This window comes from Lagenorhynchus albirostris, chromosome 5 (assembly GCF_949774975.1).
Source record: "Lagenorhynchus albirostris chromosome 5, mLagAlb1.1, whole genome shotgun sequence".
NCBI lineage: Eukaryota > Metazoa > Chordata > Mammalia > Artiodactyla > Delphinidae > Lagenorhynchus > Lagenorhynchus albirostris.
The window spans coordinates 124006897-124024860 of record NC_083099.1 but is presented as its reverse complement, the minus strand read 5'-3'; positions in this window follow the sequence as shown (position 1 = coordinate 124024860).

Below are 17964 nucleotides of genomic sequence, written 5' to 3'. Positions count from 1 at the left end.
TTGTTAAAGTTTTCCCACTTTTATAAATTTTATGGGTTACTCTTTAATAATTTCTCATGCATAAAATCTTGTAGAAAATATATGAAGCAGGTGGAAAGAGAGACAATAGGTAGTAAAAAAAAGATAATCTATAATTTATTTATTTATTTTTTTTTTACTTCTGAATTTCTCCTTTAGGAATGTACTTGTGAAGTAATGTTTTATTTAAGATTCTGTGCAGAAAATAATTGCTTTTAAAATCTTTTCTACTTCTCACCTAGCGCACATATGACTTCTTGTTTTTTTCTATTTGGAGAACAAGTTTACAGCTAGCAAAAGTAGGCTGGCTGAAATTTTTTAAAATATCTTTTCAATTGTGAGGTGTTTTATTTTATTTTATTTTATTTCTTTTTACATCTTTATTGGAGTATAATTGCTTTACAACGGTGTATTAGTTTCTGTTTTATAACAAAGTGAATCAGTTATACATATACATATGTTCCCATATCTCTTCCCTCTTGTGTCTCCCTCCCTCCCACCCTCCCTATCTCACCCCTCTAGGTGGTCACAAAACACCAAGTTGATCTCCCTGTGCTATGTGGCTGCTTCCCACTAGCTATCTATTTTACATTTGATAGTGTATATATGTCCATGCCACTCTCTCACTTTGTCACAGCTTACCCTTCCCTCTCCCCATATCCTCAGTTCCACTCTCTAGGTCTGTGTCTTTTTTCCCGTCTTACCCCTAAGTTCTTCATGACATTTTTTTTTCTTAGCTTCCGTATATACGTGATAGCATATGATATTTGTCTTTCACTTTCTGACTTATTTCACTCTGTATGACAGACTCTAGGTCCATCCACCTCACTACAAATAACTCAATTTTGTTTCTTTTTATGGCTGAGTAATATTCCATTGTATATATGTGCCACATCTTCTTTATCCATTCATAAGATGATGGACACTTAGGTTGTTTCCATCTGCGGGCTATTGTAAATAGAGCTGCAATGAACATTTTGGTACATGACTCTTTTTGAATTTTGGTTTTCTCAGGGTATATGCCCAGTAGTGGGATTGCTGGGTCATATGGTAGTTCTATTTGTAGTTTTTAAGGAACCTCCATACTATTCTCCATAGTGGCTGTACCAATTCACATTCCCACCAACAGTGCAATAGTGTTCCCTTTTCTCCACACCCTCTCCAGCACTTATTGTTTCTAGATTTTTTGATGATGGCCATTCTGACTGGTGTGAGATGATATCTCATGGTAGTTTTGATTTGCATTTCTGTAATGATTAAGGATGTTGAGCATTCTTTCATGTGTTTGTTGGCACTCTGTATATCTTCTTTGGAGAAATGTCTATTTAGGTCTTCTGCCCATTTTTGGATTGGGTTGTTTGGTTTTATTGTTATGCAGCTGCATGAGCTGCTTGTAAATTTTGGAGTTTAATACTTTGTCAGTTGCTTCATTGGCAAATATTTTCTCCCATATTGAGGGTTGTCTTTTATTCTGGTTTATGGTTTGCTTTCCTATGCAAAACCTTTGAAGTTTCATTAGGTCCCATTTGTTTATTTTTGTTTTTATTTCCATTTGTCTAGGAGGTGGGTCAAAAAGGATCTTGCTGTGATTTATGTCATAGAATGTTCTGCCTATGTTTTCCTCTACGAGTTTGATAGTTTCTGACCTTACATTTACGTCTCTAATTCATTTTGAGTTTATTTTTGTGTATGGTGTTAGGGAGTGTTCTAAGCTCATACGTTTACATGTTTGAAAGTACCTGTGCATTTTTCCCAGCACCACTTATTGAAGGGGCTGTCCTTTCTGCACTGTACATTCCTCCCTCCTTTATCAAAGATAAGGACCCATCCCATACCCATAACCCATACATGTATGGGTTTATCTCTGGGCTTTCTATCTTGTTCCATTGATCTATATTTCTCTTTTTGTGCCAGTACCATACTGTCTTGATTACTGTAGCTTTATAGTATAGTCTTAAGTCAGGTAGCCTGATTCCTGCAGCTCCGTTTCTCGTTCTCAAGATTGCTTTGTCTATTCGGGGTCTTTTGTGTTTCCATACAAATTGTGAAATTTTTTGTTCTAGATCTGTGAAGAATTACAGTGGTAGTTTGATAGGGATTGCATTGAATCTACAGATTGCTTTGTGTAGTATAGTCATTTTCACAATGTTGATTTTTCCTATCCAAGAACATGGTATATCTCTCCATCTATTTGTATCATCTTTAATTTCTTTCATCAGTGTCTTATAATTTTCTGCATACTGGTCTTTTGTCTCCTTAGGTAGGTTTATTCCTAGATATTTTATTCTTTTTGTTGCAATGGTAAATTGGAGTGTTTTCTTGATTTCACTTTCAGATTTTTCATCATTAGAGTATAGGAATGCCAGAGATTTCTGTGCATTAATTTTGTATCCTGCTACTTTACCAAATTCATTGATTAGCTCCAGTAGTTTTCTGGTAGCATCTTTAGGATTCTCTATGTATAGTATCATGTCATCTGCAAACAGTGACAGCTTTACTTCTTCTTTTCTGATTTGGATTCCTTTTATTTCCTTTTCTTCTCTGATTTCTGTGGCTAAAACTTCCAAAATTATGTTGAGTAAGAGTGGTGAGAGTGGGCAAACTTGTCTTGTTCCTGATCTTAGTGGAAATGGTTTCAGTTTTTCACAATTGAGGATGATGTTGACTATGGGTTTGTCATATATGGCCTTTATTATGTTGAGGAAAGTTCCCTCTATGACTACTTTCTGGGGGGTTTTTATCCTAAATGGCTGTTGAATTTTGTCGAAAACTTTCCTTGCATCTATTGAGATGACCATATGGTTTTTCTCCTTCAGTTTGTTAATATGGTGTATCACATTGATTGATTTACATATATTGAAGAATGCTTGCATTCGTGGAATAAACCCCACTTGATCATGATGTATGATCCTTTAAATGTGCTGTTGAATTCTGTTTGCTAGTATTTTGTTGAGGAAATTTGGATATATGTTCATCAGTGATATTGGGCCGTAGTTCTCTTTTTTTGTGACATCCTTGTCTGGTTTTGGTGTCAGGGTGATTGCGGCCTCGTTGAATGAGTTTGGGAGTGGACCTCCCTCTGCTATATTTTGGAAGAGTTTGAGAAGGATAGGTGTTAGCTCTTCTGTAAATGTTTGATAAAATTTGCCTGTGAAGCCATCTGGTCCTGGGCTTTTGTTTGTTGGAAGATTTTTAATCACAGTTTCAATTTCAGTGCTTGTGATTGGTCTGTTCATATTTTCTTTTTCTTCCTGATTCAGACTTGGCAGGTTGTGCCTTTTTTTTTTTTTTTTTTTTTTTTTTTTGCAGTACGCGGGCCTCTCACTGTTGTGGCCTCTCCCGTTGTGGAGCACAGGCTCCGGATGCGCAGGCCCAGCGGCCATGGCTCACGGGCCCAGCCGCTCCGCGGCACGTGGGATCTTCCCGGACCGGGGCACGAACCCGTGTCCCCTGCATCGGCAGGCGGACTCCCAACCACTGCACCACCAGGGAAGCCCAGGTTGTGCATTTTTAAGAATTTTTCCATTTCTTCTAGGTTGTCCATTTTATTGGCATAGAGTTGCTTGCAGTAATCTCTCATGATCTTTTGTATTTCTGCAGTGTCAGTTGTTACTTCTCAGTTTTTATTTCTAATTCTATTGATTTGAGTCTTCTCCCGTTTTTTCTTGATGAGTCTGGCTAATGGTTTATCAATTTTGTTTATCTTCTCAAAGAACCAGCTTTTAATTTTATTGATCTTTGCTATCATTTCCTTCATTTCTTTTTCATTTCTTTCTGATTTGATCTTTATGATTTCTTTCCTTCTGCTAACTTTGGGATATTTTGTTCTTCTTTCTCTAATTGCTTTAGGTGCAAGGTTAGGTTGTTTATTCGAGATGTTTCCTGTTTCTTAAGGTAGGATTGTATTGCTATAAACTTCCCTCTTAGAACTGCTTTTGCTGCATCCCATAAGTTTTGGCTCATCGTGTCTCCATTGTCATTTGTTTCTAGGTATTTTTTTAATTTCCTTTTTGATTTCCTCAGTGGTCACTTCGTTATTAAGTAGTGTATTGTTTAGCCTCCAAGAGTTTGTATTTTTTACAGATCTTTTTCTGTAATTGATATCAAGTCTCATAGCATTGTGTTTGGAAAAGATACTTGATACAATTTCAATTTTCTTAAATTTACCAAGGCTTGATTTGTGACCCAAGATATGAGCTAACCCAGAGAATGTTCCATGAGCACTTGAGAAAAATGTGTATTCTGTTGTTTTTGGATGGAGTGTCCTATAAATATCAATTAAGTCCATCTTGTTTAATGTATCATTTAAAGCTTGTGTTTCCTTATTTATTTTCATTTTTGATGACCTGTCCATTGGTGAAAGTGGGGTGTTAAAATCCCCTACTATGAATGTATAACTCTCGATTTCTCCTTTTATGGCTGTTAGTATTTGCCTTATGTATTGAGGTGCTCCTATGTTGGGTGCATAACTATTTACAATTGTTATATCTTCTTCTTGGATCAATCCCTTGATCATTATGTAGTGTCCTTCTTTGTCTCTTCTAATAGTCTTTATTTTAAAGTATATTTTGTCTGATATGAGATTGCCACTCCAGCTTTCTTGTGATTTCCATTTGCATGCAATATCTTTTTCCATCCCCTTACTTTCAGTCTGTATGTGTCTCTAGGTCTGAAGTGGATCTCTTGTAGACAGCAAATATAGTCTTATTTTCATATCCATTCAGCCAATCTGTGTCTTTTGGTTGGAGCATTTAATCCATTCCCGTTTAAGGTAATTATCGATATGTATGTTCCTATTCCCATTTTCTCAATTGTTTTGGGTTCATTATTGTAGGTCTTTTCCTTTGCTTGTGTTTCTTGCCTAGAGAAGTTCCTTTACCAGTTGTCATAGAGCTGGTTTGGTGGTGCTGAACTCTCTCAGCTTTTGCTTGTCTGTAAAGGTTTTAATTTCTCTGTTGATTCTATATGAGAGCCTTGCTGGGTAGAGTAATCTTGGTTGCAGGTTTTTCTCCTTCATCACTTTAAGTATGTCCTGCCAGTTCCTTCTGGCTTGCAGAGTTTCTGCTGAAAGTTCAGCTGTTAACCTTATGTGGATTCCCTTGTGTTATTTGTTGTTTTTCCCTTGCTGCAGTTAATATGTTTTCTTTGTATTTTTTTTTTGACGGTTTGATTAATATGTGTCTTTGCATATTTCTCCTTGGATTTACCCTGTATGGGACTCTCTGTGCTTCCTGGACTTGATTAACTATTTCCTTTCTCATATTAAGGAAGTTTACAACTATAATCTCTTCAAATATTTTCTCAGTCCCTTTCTTTTTCTCTTCTTCTTCTGGTACGCCCATAATTCAAATGTTGGTGCATTTAATGTTGTCCCAGAGGTCTCTGAGACTGTCCTCAGTTCTTTTCATTCTTTATTCTTTATTCTGCTCTGCAGTAGTTATTTCCACTATTTTCCCTTCCAGATCTCTTATCCGTTCTTCTGCCTCAGTTATTTTGCTATTGATCCCTTCTAGAGTAATTTTAATTTCATTTATTGTGTTGTTCATCATTGTTTGTTTCATCTTTAGTTCTTCTAGGTCCTTGTTAAATGTTTCTTGCATTTTGTCTATTCTATTTCCAAGATTTTGGATCACCTTTACTATTATTATTCTGAATTCCTTTTCAGGTAGACTGCCTATTTCCTCCTCATTTATTAGGTCTGGTGGGTTTTTAACTTGTTCCTTCACCTACTGTGTATTTTTCTGTCTTCTCATTTTGCTTATCTTATTGTGTTTGGGGTCTCCTTTTTGCAGGCTGCAGGTTCCTAGTTCTCGTTTTTGGTGTCTGTCCCCAGTGACTAAGGTTGGTTCAGTGGGTTGTGTAGGCTTCCTGGTGGAGGGGACTAGTGCCTGTGTTCTGGTGGATGAGACTGGATCTTGTCTTGCTGGTGGGCAGTTCCATGTCTGGTACTGTGTTTTGTGGTGTCTGTGGACTTATTATGATTTTGGGTGGCCTCTCTGCTAATGGGTGGGGTTGTGTTCCTGTCTTGCTAGTTGTTTGGCATAGTTTGTCCAGCACTGTAGCTTGCTGGTCGTTGAGTGAAGCTGGGGGCTGGTGTTGAGATGGAGATCTCTGGGAGATTTTCGCTGTTTGATATTATGTGGAGCTGGGAGGTCTCTTGTGGACCAGTGTCCTGAAGTTGGCTCTCCCACCTCAGAGGCACAATACTAACTCCTGGCTGCACCACCAGAGCCTTTCATCCACACATCTGAGGAAAAGGGAGAAAATTAGAAAGAAATAATTAGTAGAAGTAGAAAGTAAGAAAGAAAGAAAGGAAGAAAGAAAGAAAAAAGAAGGGAGGGAGGGAGGGAGGGAGGAAGGAAGAAAAAGCAAAAGAAAGAAGATAAAGTAAAATAAAATAAAGTAAGATAAAATATAATAAAGTTATTAAAATAAAAGAAAATAATTATTAAGAGAAAAAAAAAAAGGATGGCTAGAACCCTGGGACAAATGGTGGAAGCAAAGCTATACAGACAAAATCTCACACAGAAGCATACACATGCACACTCACAAGAAGAGGAAAAGGGGAAAAAATAATAAATCTTGCTCTCAAAGTCCACCTCCTCAGTTTGGGATGATTTGTTGTCTATTCATGTATTCCACAGATGCAGGGTACATCAAGTTGATTGTGGAGATTTAATCTGCTGCCCCTGAGGCTGCTGGGAGAGATTTCCCTTTCTCTTCTTTGTTTGCACAGCTCCTAGGGCTCAGCTCTGGATTTGGCCCCGCCTTTGCGTGTAGGTCACCGGAGAGCAACTGTTCTTCGCTCAGAGAGGACGGGGTTAAAGGAGATGGTGATTTGGGGGCTCTGGCTCACTCAGGCCCGGGGGAGGGAGGGGTACGGAGTGCAGGGTGAGCCTGCGGGCAGCAGAGGCAGCACGACGTTGCACCAGCCTGAGGTGCACCGTGTGTTCTTCCGGGGAAGGTGTCCCTGGATCTCGGGACCCTGGCAGTGGCGGGCTGCACAGGCTCCCCGGAAGGGAGGTGTGGATAGTGTCCTGTGCACACACACAGGCTACTTGGTGGCGGCAGCAGCAGCCTTAGCGTCTCATGCCCGTCTCTGGGGTTCACGCTGTTAACCGCGGCTCGCGCCCATCTCTGGAGCTCCTTTAAGCAGCGCTCTTAATCCCTTCTCCTCACGCACCAGGAAACAAAGAGGGAAGAAAAAGTCTCTTGCCTCTTCAGCAGGTCCAGACTTTTCCCCGGACTCCCTCCTGGCTAGCCGTGGTGCACTAACCCCCTGCAGGCTGTGTTCACGCCACCAACCCCAGTCCTCTCCCTGCACTCTGACCGAAGCCCAAGCCTCAGCTCCCAGCCCCACCCACCCCGGCGGGTGAGCAGACAAGCTTCTCGGGCTGGTGAGTGCCGGTTGGCACCAATCCTCTGTGTGGGGATCTCTTCGCTTTGCCCTCCGCACCCCTGTGGCCGTGCTGTCCTCTGAGGCCCCGAAGCATCCTCCCTCCGAAGTATCCCCCCAGCACTCTCCGCCCGTGAAGAGGCGTCTAGTGTGTGGAAACCTTTCCTCTTTCACAACTCCCTCCCACTGGTGCAGGTCCCGTCCCTATTCTTTGTCTGTGTTTATTCTTTTTTCTTTTGCCCTACCCAGGTACGTGGGGGAGTTTCTTGCCTTTTGGGAGGTCTGAGGTCTTCTGCCAGCATTCAGTAGGTGTTCTGTAGGAGTTATTCCACGTGTAGATGTATTTCTGATGTATCTGTGGGGAGGAAGGTGATCTCTGTGTCTTACTCTTCCGCCATCTTCCCTGCCGTCATCTATTGTTTTCACATTGGAGGAATCTACAACCATTTCAGTCTCTGAAAATGTGTAAGAATAGTATTTTAATGCTATATTGGGTAAGTGGGAACTAGAATAAATACTTCATAAATTATTAAATATATATCTGACATGTAGAAATACTATTATAAATTATATATTTAATATTGCATATCATATGTATAACTAATATGTATATTATATAATTTGGGAAGAAAATTCTGAAAAAGTAAAATGAATCCTATAAGTGGCCAAATAAAGCAAGGTGAAAATATTGAAAATTTTCAAAAATAAATACTTTTTGGGTACTTGCTTAATACCAGCCACTGAGCTAGACATTAGTTTTAGAAAAGTGCATAAAATTAATACACCCACTTCACTCAGGAAGGTTTCAATCTGAAGATAAAATAGCAAAGCAAATATGAAAATATTTGGTGCATTCTATGATTGCAAGCATTAGAGTGTATAACAAGAGCACTCAATAAGAACATCTGAACCACGGGATAAGGTGAAAGGGTAGTCACTGAGCACATTTTTGAAACACTAACACTAAACTGTGACATAAAAATCAATGTCAGGGTGAGCATGAAGTCTATATAACTTGTGGCTGAACAATGAGCTTTGTTGAGGTGGATGTGAGATGACAAAGAATGGCTAAAGGACTCAGATCCCATAGAATCTGAGGAGCTGGATCTGTAATGGTTTCTCTTCTCAAGTACCTAAATGTGCTTCTTTACTAAAGGGAGAAGCTCACTATATCTTCCCTATGTCCTGTGATTGTGCCCCCAATATTGATTTCTCCTAAAAACTTCAAGCAGATATTTCAAGTCTCTGTTTTCAAAAAGAAATGGTATCTGCAAACTAAATTAGTATGCTATTACATCATCCCTTTTACTGTTGAAAATATTGAACAACAGTATGGCTTTCATGAGATCTATGAAACATTCTTAACCTTTCTGGACCAGTTAAAGAAATAACAATAGTGATGGGCTGACAAAGCAATAGAAACAAATGCCATAATGTGGTTTTATGGAAACATGTGCAATATATGTTATCATTGGCCTATTAGCCAGTATTCCAAAAATCTTACACAGCATTTTTATCTAAGCAATGCTGTACAAATACAAATCATGTTGTTTTGCTTTCATCTTTTTTATAGGACTTGCAAAATATGCTAAATCTTAGCACTGGTATTATAGAAATATATATATATATACATATATATATATACACATACATATATATATATATATATATACATACATATATATTCTTTACATGCAGAATTAAAAGAAAACCTATGACTTACTTTCCAGTCTTTGATAACCATGAGTTCACTTGCTTCTGGGACTCCAACCAGGAGGATGGTGATGTTCAAATAACGTTGTGTCCCTGTTGTGATATTTATTATTCAATTAATTTTTTATGCTTTCATCTCCTATGGGCAGGAGTAGTAAGAAATCCCTTAATTACTTTCTATTTCATATAGAGCTGCTTTGGGTAATCTTAGAAAACAAATTCAATTAGAAACTTAAAAAAAATAAATAACTAGATTCTACCTATGCTCTTTAATCACTGCTGAGAATATGGGTCAGCAAAACACTAGCAATAATGAAATTATTTAAGACTTTGTATCAGATTCTTTAATGATTTCTAAGGTTTTATTTTTATGTATGTAGTTTAAGGCTATGATAATGAAATTTTGAATTTCTTCCAATGGGTTTAATTGCTATGACATTTCTTAGGTAACCTGATCCATTCCTGATGCCAATGATTACAGACACAGGTTAATTAGAATTTTTCCTCTTTAAAAATGAAAACATTTTGATAATAAGAATGGATTGTATATTGACTTTATGTATCTGATCAGATCTTTATGAAGTTCATTTGATGAAGTTATTGATATGATGTATATTAGGTCATAAATGCTTAGTCCCATCATTTTAAGTGCTTTAATATTAGGTTTAGTCATTCATTTTATAATATACGTATAAAGGTTACTCAGGTTTGTATATTTGAAATAATTCACAGTACTCCTCAGAGCATACTCACATAAGGATTTAATGAAGGCAAATAAGGCAATGCAGCAAGAGGAGAGTTCAGGCAAATTTGAGGAGGTCCAAGAGACTTGTAGGCACAACTCCTCTGGGGCCTTCTTATTCTCACAAGGACTCGAATCTTCAAATTGAACCAACAACATCTTTGTGATGAGTTTGCCTTAGAGACAGCTCGAAGAGGCAGATGTTCCCTGTAGGGGCCTATATGCCCCTCTAGTCATGGAGCTTAGACAGGCTAGAAAGTTAAAGCATAAATGGTAGTTTGTTGGGACTTCCCAAGAATATCTATCCTCAGGCTCAATGATTTATTAGAAGAACTCACAGGACTCAAGGAAGGTATTATACTCATACAGTAAATACAGTATTAGTACAGTATAATTATACAGATTAAAATAAGTAAAGGGAAAAGGCACATGGGGCAAAGTTTTGGGGAAACCAGACGCAACTTCTAGTCATCCTCTCCCAGTGGAACTGCTCAGGTGTGCTTATTTCTCCTAGCAATGATACGTGGTAACATGTGTAAAATGTTCTTAACCAGGAAAACTGATCTGAGTGTGGGTGTCCACCGTATTAATTGGGGGTCAATCACTTATGCATGCTTGACCTCAGCTGGTTAGACTCTAGCCCCCAGAACAACAAAAAAGAAACAAAAAAAGAGCATTCACCATGGATAATGTTGTTAGCATAAACTATAAACTAGCTGGTCAAATTAGTGCCCTGTGCCCAAAGGCCACAGGCAACAAAATGAAACACACTTATCAGGCAAAATATTTCAAGGGCTCAGAGCTCATCTTTCAGAAGTCAAGTAAAGGCCAGAAGCAGAGACAGGCCTTTCGTGGGAATGTGTAGGGTTTGAGCAAACCAGGCCTGCTGAGTTAAATTTTTCCACACAAATGTTCTTCAACAAATAATTTTCAAGGTAAAATAAAGAACTAGAGGAGGAATTGATATATTAAAAACAACTTAAAGACAAATCAACCTACTTGAATGTATGGGTTTTCTTTGAAGCATTTTACAAACAAATAACCAACAATTGCTGTGTGTGTGTGTGTTTTAAATGAATAAAACTCAAAGAAATTTGACACTAAGAATAGAATGAGCTTCAATTTCTTAGACATACAATGTAAATATGATACAGAATCTTTTCTCAATTTGTTCAGGGAATTATTAATAGCTTATATTATGGCACATTTCACATGGAGTTGGCATTTTTTAAGCCGTTGATATTAATTGAAAACTGAATATTTTAGCATAACAGTAAATATAACTTCCCTTTGTTCTCTATTTCTAGCATACAATGTATTTATTATGTTTAATTCACATTTTGGATTGATGAGTTTTTATTCCCTTCCATTCATGTCAGAAGCATTTGGAGCAATGAAACATCATCTTTCTGAAATTTTCTCCTCTTCTATGTGCAGGTATGTTAAAGTACCCTATTCTTTTCCTATATATGTTTATTACTTTTCTGTATTTCCATTACTTTTCTGTATTCCTCAGGTCTTGTTCTCACAAGTGGATGTTTTCCAAGATGTTGTCAGCATTTATCTTCTGAATATATTTCTTTCTTTTTTTTTTTTTTTTTTTTGCAGTACGCGGGCCTCTCACTGTTGTGGCCTCTCGCGTTGCGGAGCACAGGCTCCGGACGCGCAGACTCAGCGGCCCTGGCTCACGGGCCCAGCCACTCTCGGCATGTGGGATCTTCCTGGACTGGGGCACGAATCCATGTCCCCTGCATCAGCAGGCGGACTCTCAACCACTGCGCCACCAGGGAAGCCCCTGAATATATTTCTTAAGATTTCCCGTATCTACCCCAGACCTCCTTTCTGTGCTCTTTCTCCAATTTTTCAACTTTCCTTTGACTGTTTTCATGCTTATTATCCAGTATTAACTTGCGTTTAATACGGATGAAACTGATCCAATCACATTACACTTTAAACTAGAGCCTCATCATGATCCCTTTAATTTTCATCATGACAAATATGTTTCTCCAGGTCTCCTAGGCTGTAAAATATATGGTTCTACTCTGACTCATTCTCTTCCTCATCCACCATGTCTAATTAATTAGTAACTAACATTGTTTTAACCTTCATTTTGCTCCTCTTCGCCTCTTACATTTCTCTACTCTGTTTACCAGCCCCACCCACAATTTCATGGGAATTCTGGCTAGTATTCCCTTCATATTCTTGTGTTTTAGACACCTCTGTTACTTCTTGTTTATTCTAATTTTGGAAAAAATTAGAACAAAGTAAATTGAACAAATAAATGAAAAAACAAAAAGAAAAAGTGTTTACACTGTTTTCCTGCTGCATTCCCATAACTATTGTTAATTATACAACTGTCATTTGTGTCAATGTTATTGGGTTTTTTTTTAACTACCTCATTTTTTAATACTTATTTACCTTTAATAAGTTGAAATTAAAGGCACACCTAGAAATTGTTAATTACTGAGTATCTGTCTTCACCCAAAAACTCCTGATATAAATACTGGTTTGTATCTAGAGTATACAATTTTATCTGCCTTCACCCAAAATCTCCTGATATAAATGCTGGTTTATATCTAGAGTATACAATTTAATAGTACGAAATTTAAGTAACTTGAACATGAATAAATACATATAGTCTTTCCCTTTACTTTTTATTTGCATAGTGTACCATATTTTTCTAGTAAAAATTCTAAGTTGAAAGAAACTTCTTCTGTGTACAGTGGTATTTACTTATTTCTAAATTCCTATCCCTTTTTTTTTTCATTTTTCCAATTCAAGTTTATTTATTTTTTTAACATCTTTATTGGAGTATAATTGCTTTACAATGGTACGTTAGTTTCTGCCGTATCACAAAGTGAATCAGCTATACGTATACATATATCCCCATATCCCCTCCCTCTTGCGTCTCCCTCCCACCTTCCCTATCCCACCCCTCTAGGTGGACAAAAAGCACTGAGCTGATCTCCCTGTGCTATTCGGCTGCTTCCAACTAGCTATCTGTTTTACATTGGTAGAGAATATATGTCCATGCCACTCTCTCACTTCATCCCAGTTTACCCTTCCCCCTCCCTGTGTCCTCAAGTCCATTCTCTATGTCTGCGTCTTTATTCCTGTCCTGCCCCTAGGTTCATGAGAACCATTTTTTTTTTTTAAGATTCCATATATATGTGTTAGCATACAGTATTTGCTTTTTTTCTTTTGACTTACTTCACTCTGTATGACAGACTCTAGGTCCATCCACCTCACTACAAATAACTCAGTTTTGTTTCCTTTTATGGCTGAGTAATATTCCACTGCATATTTGTGCCACATCTTCTTTATCCATTCATCTGTCATTGGACACCTAGTTTGCTTCCATGTCCTGGCTATCCTTTTATATAAACTTCAGGAGATGACATATGTAAAAGTTGTTTTCCAATTATAGTGCCAGCAGCATCAGACAAAAATTCTTTCAGCACCTACAGTACAGACAAACTCATTATGTCCTACCTTATTTTTTTGGGGTTATATAACTGTATACTAAAATAAAGTACAAAGTATTTTGCAACTCAGTATCTTCTAATTTGCTTGGCAAAGTTTATTAAGTACATTTGAATGCCATGAATCTTATAGTTCTTCCTAGTTAGCTAGTCTCAGTAAGTATAAATTTGTATTTATAGTGTAAGAAAAAAAAATCTAACTGTAACTCTCAAATCATATAGAGCTAGGTAATAATTTGAAATGCAATCATCACATCGAATGTATCCCCAAAGTAAATTACCTTAATTAAACATTTTTTTAATACAATTATTTTTTAACATCTTTATTGGAGTGTAATTGCTTTACAATGGTGCATTAGTTTCTGCTTTATAACAAAGTGAATCAGTTATACATATACATATACCCCATATCTCCTCCCTCTTGCATCTCCCTCCCACCCTCCCTATCCCACCTCTCTAGGTGGTCACAAAGCACGGAGCTGATCTCCCTGTGCTGTGCTATGCGGCTGCTTCCCACTAGCTATCTGTTTTACATTGGGTAGTGTATATATGTCCATGCCACTCTCTCACTTCATCCCAGCTTCCCCTTCCCCTTCCCCATGTCCTCAAGTCCATTCTGTATGTCTGCATCTTTATTCCTGTCCTGCTTCTAGGAGCACAATTATTTTTACTTTTAAGACAGAGTTCTTTTGCTCCGTTTTAGCTATTAGTCTCTGATTTTGACAAATACAAGTACTGAACACTGGTACTTAAAAGTACCTAGCTTAAAGAGCTTTCTAGGAAAAAGAAAGTACTTAGATAATGAATAACAATTTCTTGGAATGAATGTGCTTTATGCTTCTCCTTTCCTTTTCTCTATCTTCTTATCTTATTATTGTAAAAAAACATGTTTAAATTTTTGAGAGGCTATACCAAAATATCAGAGAGAAAGAAACTGATAGATGAAATAAGTAGCAATCATTTTCTACTGTTAGGGGATTTTTTTTTTCAGAGTTAAAAGGTAATTAATAATGTGGTTACAACAAACTATAATTTGTAATCATTGATATGCTTTGTTTATTTTAGCTTCATATTTACACAAATGCAAAGTAAAATATAAAGAATATGTTTTTGACAATGTCTTTATCTATAATTTTCAATTATTTTTCTGGCTTGATGAGTTGACAAACCAAAGTGAGATTATCAGATTGTAGCTAATACAGACAGGGTTATGTCTGCAAATATGTTAATTAGACACCCACAGATTTCTAGGTTGCATGTAACAAGTTAATTAGATACATTGTTCAAATAGTATATAATCTTACACAGATTATACACAGATTATGAAAGTACTGAATATCTCCAGTTTAAAGAAAATAAAATGTAAGCTAAGTGATATACCCAGGGATATTTTAATGGATACTACAAATTTAATGGATATTACAGATGGATATTACATATCCCAAATCACTAATTGGCATACAGATAATGTTTTGAAATTTTGTCAGAAATTCATGAGAAGTTTTTTAAATTTGGAAGTAGAATTTTCTTTTTCTGATTTTACCTTCACAGTCTCATGACTGCATACACTCCAAAATCCTTTTTTCAATGTGATGACTCACAGAGAATTTTTTATATGACTAAGGTGATATTCCAAGGAAGCCATTTCATTAGGAGGTTTAGTAGGAAAAATAAAAGATAAAACAATCTATACTTCCATGAAGGTACATAAAGTATGTCCCCAGAATAAAGAAAGGCTACTGGAGGACTTACTTTGTTACTTGCACCTATTTAAGACTACTCAATTATCTTAATTATCTACTTCTGATCAGAATCACAGATTACATGTGATATGAAAACTATCTCTTATCAGTCAAGCCACTGAGCAAGTTGTAGAATATCAAGTAACAAATACAAAAACAAAACCACCTATTTTTATGGATAGTTGTATACTGCATATATTGATATATACAACTAAGTGTGTGCATGATTGCTATACAGATGTACATCTAACTCTCTATGTGAAAAGAAAATTTGTTTTCTGATATGCAAGGGAAGAGTACAACTGTAGTGTAACCTCACAATTTTCTCTTTTTTTTTTTCTTAGTTTGCCTGGTAATTTTAAAAACTGGAAAATGATGTTCTTGGTATAAACAACATGAGGAAGTTAGCATCTCACCAATTAGGATCTCATCAATTAGGTTCTCACAGTATCACTGTGACCTGTTCTATTTTGAGAGATAATCAGTTCTCTCCTAATATAGTGCTTGTATATCTAAGGAAAATTACATGGGTGAACCTTTATTTCTCACTCAGAAATAAACTTCAGATCATAAATATGATTAATGATGCTTAATAATTATACTTTTGTTTTGAATGAATAAAAATAAATATCTAAAATTTAATATCCACAGCCTTTAAATTACTCTATTTCTTGCTCTAGGAACAAAACATACACTGTGAAATGTACTTATTATTATATAAATATACAACTGTAAAGTGCCATGCATTGGACTTAATTTAGTGAACTTGCTACAGAAAGAATTATTTATGTAAAATTTTTAAAAATTTGGGTCCTTGTGCTATAGAAACATATAGGGGCATGGCTTAAACATTTGAAAAAATTAGGCAATATGACCAAGTTATTTAGCTAATGTCTCTATTTCTCTGAATAATTTTCCATTAGGAAACAGATTATTTCCATGGTTATAATTAATCTTGATATGTAATAGAATGTAATCAAAATATTGTAGTAGTTACTTAGATTATTTTATCATTATAATTGTGTTTTAAGGGAAGTCTTGACTAAACATCTGGGGAGAATCCTAACTGTTTGCTAAGATCTTAATTTATGTCTTGATTTCATTTTTTAAGGCATAAGACTGCAATGCTCAAAACCGTAAGAGGCAGAAATTGTTTATTCAGTGCTTCCTTTAACTTTTTTCTCTATCCAGTAATGAACATTAATACTATATTACCCATATCAGTTTCAAATCTCTTTCAAAACAACTCAAAATATCCCTTTTTTGAGTTGCTTTTGAAGGATGAAGAGTCCTATTGATATTTTGCTTCCTGCAGCTTAGTATTGGAGATCTAGGAAAAACTTTTCAACTATTCAGGTTCAAGCTTTATTGATGCAATCTGATCATAGATTCTTCCTGTCAAGAAGATTGACAATGATGACAATAATTACATTTTACTTCTCTAATTGCAAAACAATGGGAAATTATGTTGATATAGGTGATATAAAGAAAGAAGAAAAGATAATATCTCATATATTGTTCCCCACTAAATTGGTATTTAGATAAAGTATATCTCGGCTCAAACCTTGCTGTTCCCTATTTAATAGTGAGATAATTTTTCCTGAAGAAGTAAGTATTGTCACATGTAAAAGAACAAGAAATCTTGACTTGAAAGACAAGATTTTTTTAGGGATGCTTTGGTATGCATTGCAGTAGTGTTAATTCATAATAAAGAAAAAAAGAAAAAAAATACTCATCCCCAAATTCTTCTCTTTACTGATTTTATTCCTTCTAATCTAGAATTGTGTGGGTCACTTTCAGAATATATACAATTGAGTAAAACCAAATAATTTTAAAAATTCCATTTGGTTTTCTGTGTATATGATTGTATTTCCTTGTGAATCACTTAAAATTATTATCTGGTGATGTGCGTGCCGAAAACTTCCAGGGTACATTAACCATATTTCAATATACAGACTATGTATTTAATGTTGAGTTTTTGGTAGAAGTATTGGACAGAGATAAAAAGTCTTTAATACATCATGTATATTTATAGGACAGAAATAGAAAAGAGATTATCTGATGTGAAGAGGGAAAATGTAGAACATACCTGGAGTACAGCAAAGAAAGATAGAAATAATCCCAGAGAGTTTATATTTTACTGCTGAATAGGGGAAAGAGAAATATCCCTATCATAATTCAGTATTAACAAAGAAATATGTGAAAAAATAAAAATGTATAAATGTTATTAGTTTGTAGGGACCAATAAACACAATAATGTGGCCAAAGACTAATTTTAATAGATGTGGTGGAGTAAATTTTCCTGTAGGATATAAGCAAAGCATTTTTGTTTTTTAGCTTACACATGTTTCACTATCTGGTGAAAAGTAAATATAGGACTACCTAGCAAACATAACATTCTCTATAGATGCAGTAAAGGGACATTATTTTCTCTTTTACAGTTTGAAGCATTTTATACAGAGGCAATCTATAGAGCTTTCCATCATATACTATGTGTAAACTGCTAGAGGTATATTTTATTTTTTTTTAAATCTTCTATGTATCTCCACTTACCAAAAATATTCTGTTGTGATTTATTAAGTTTACAACTTTTTTCTGTCCAAATACATAGACATATTTAAATAGTGAATATGAATGAGGAAAGATATATTATTTGAAAATAATGATAGCATAACTTGCCTTGTACTTTGTGTCCTGTTTTTTTTTTTTTAATTTATTTTTTTCTTGTGCTGTCCATACTGGTTTTATTTATTTATTTTTCTAAATTTTTATTTTGTATTGGAGTATAGTTGATTAACAATGTTGTATTAGTTTCAGGTGTATGGCATATTGATTCATGTATACATGTATCTATTCTTTGTCAAATTCTTT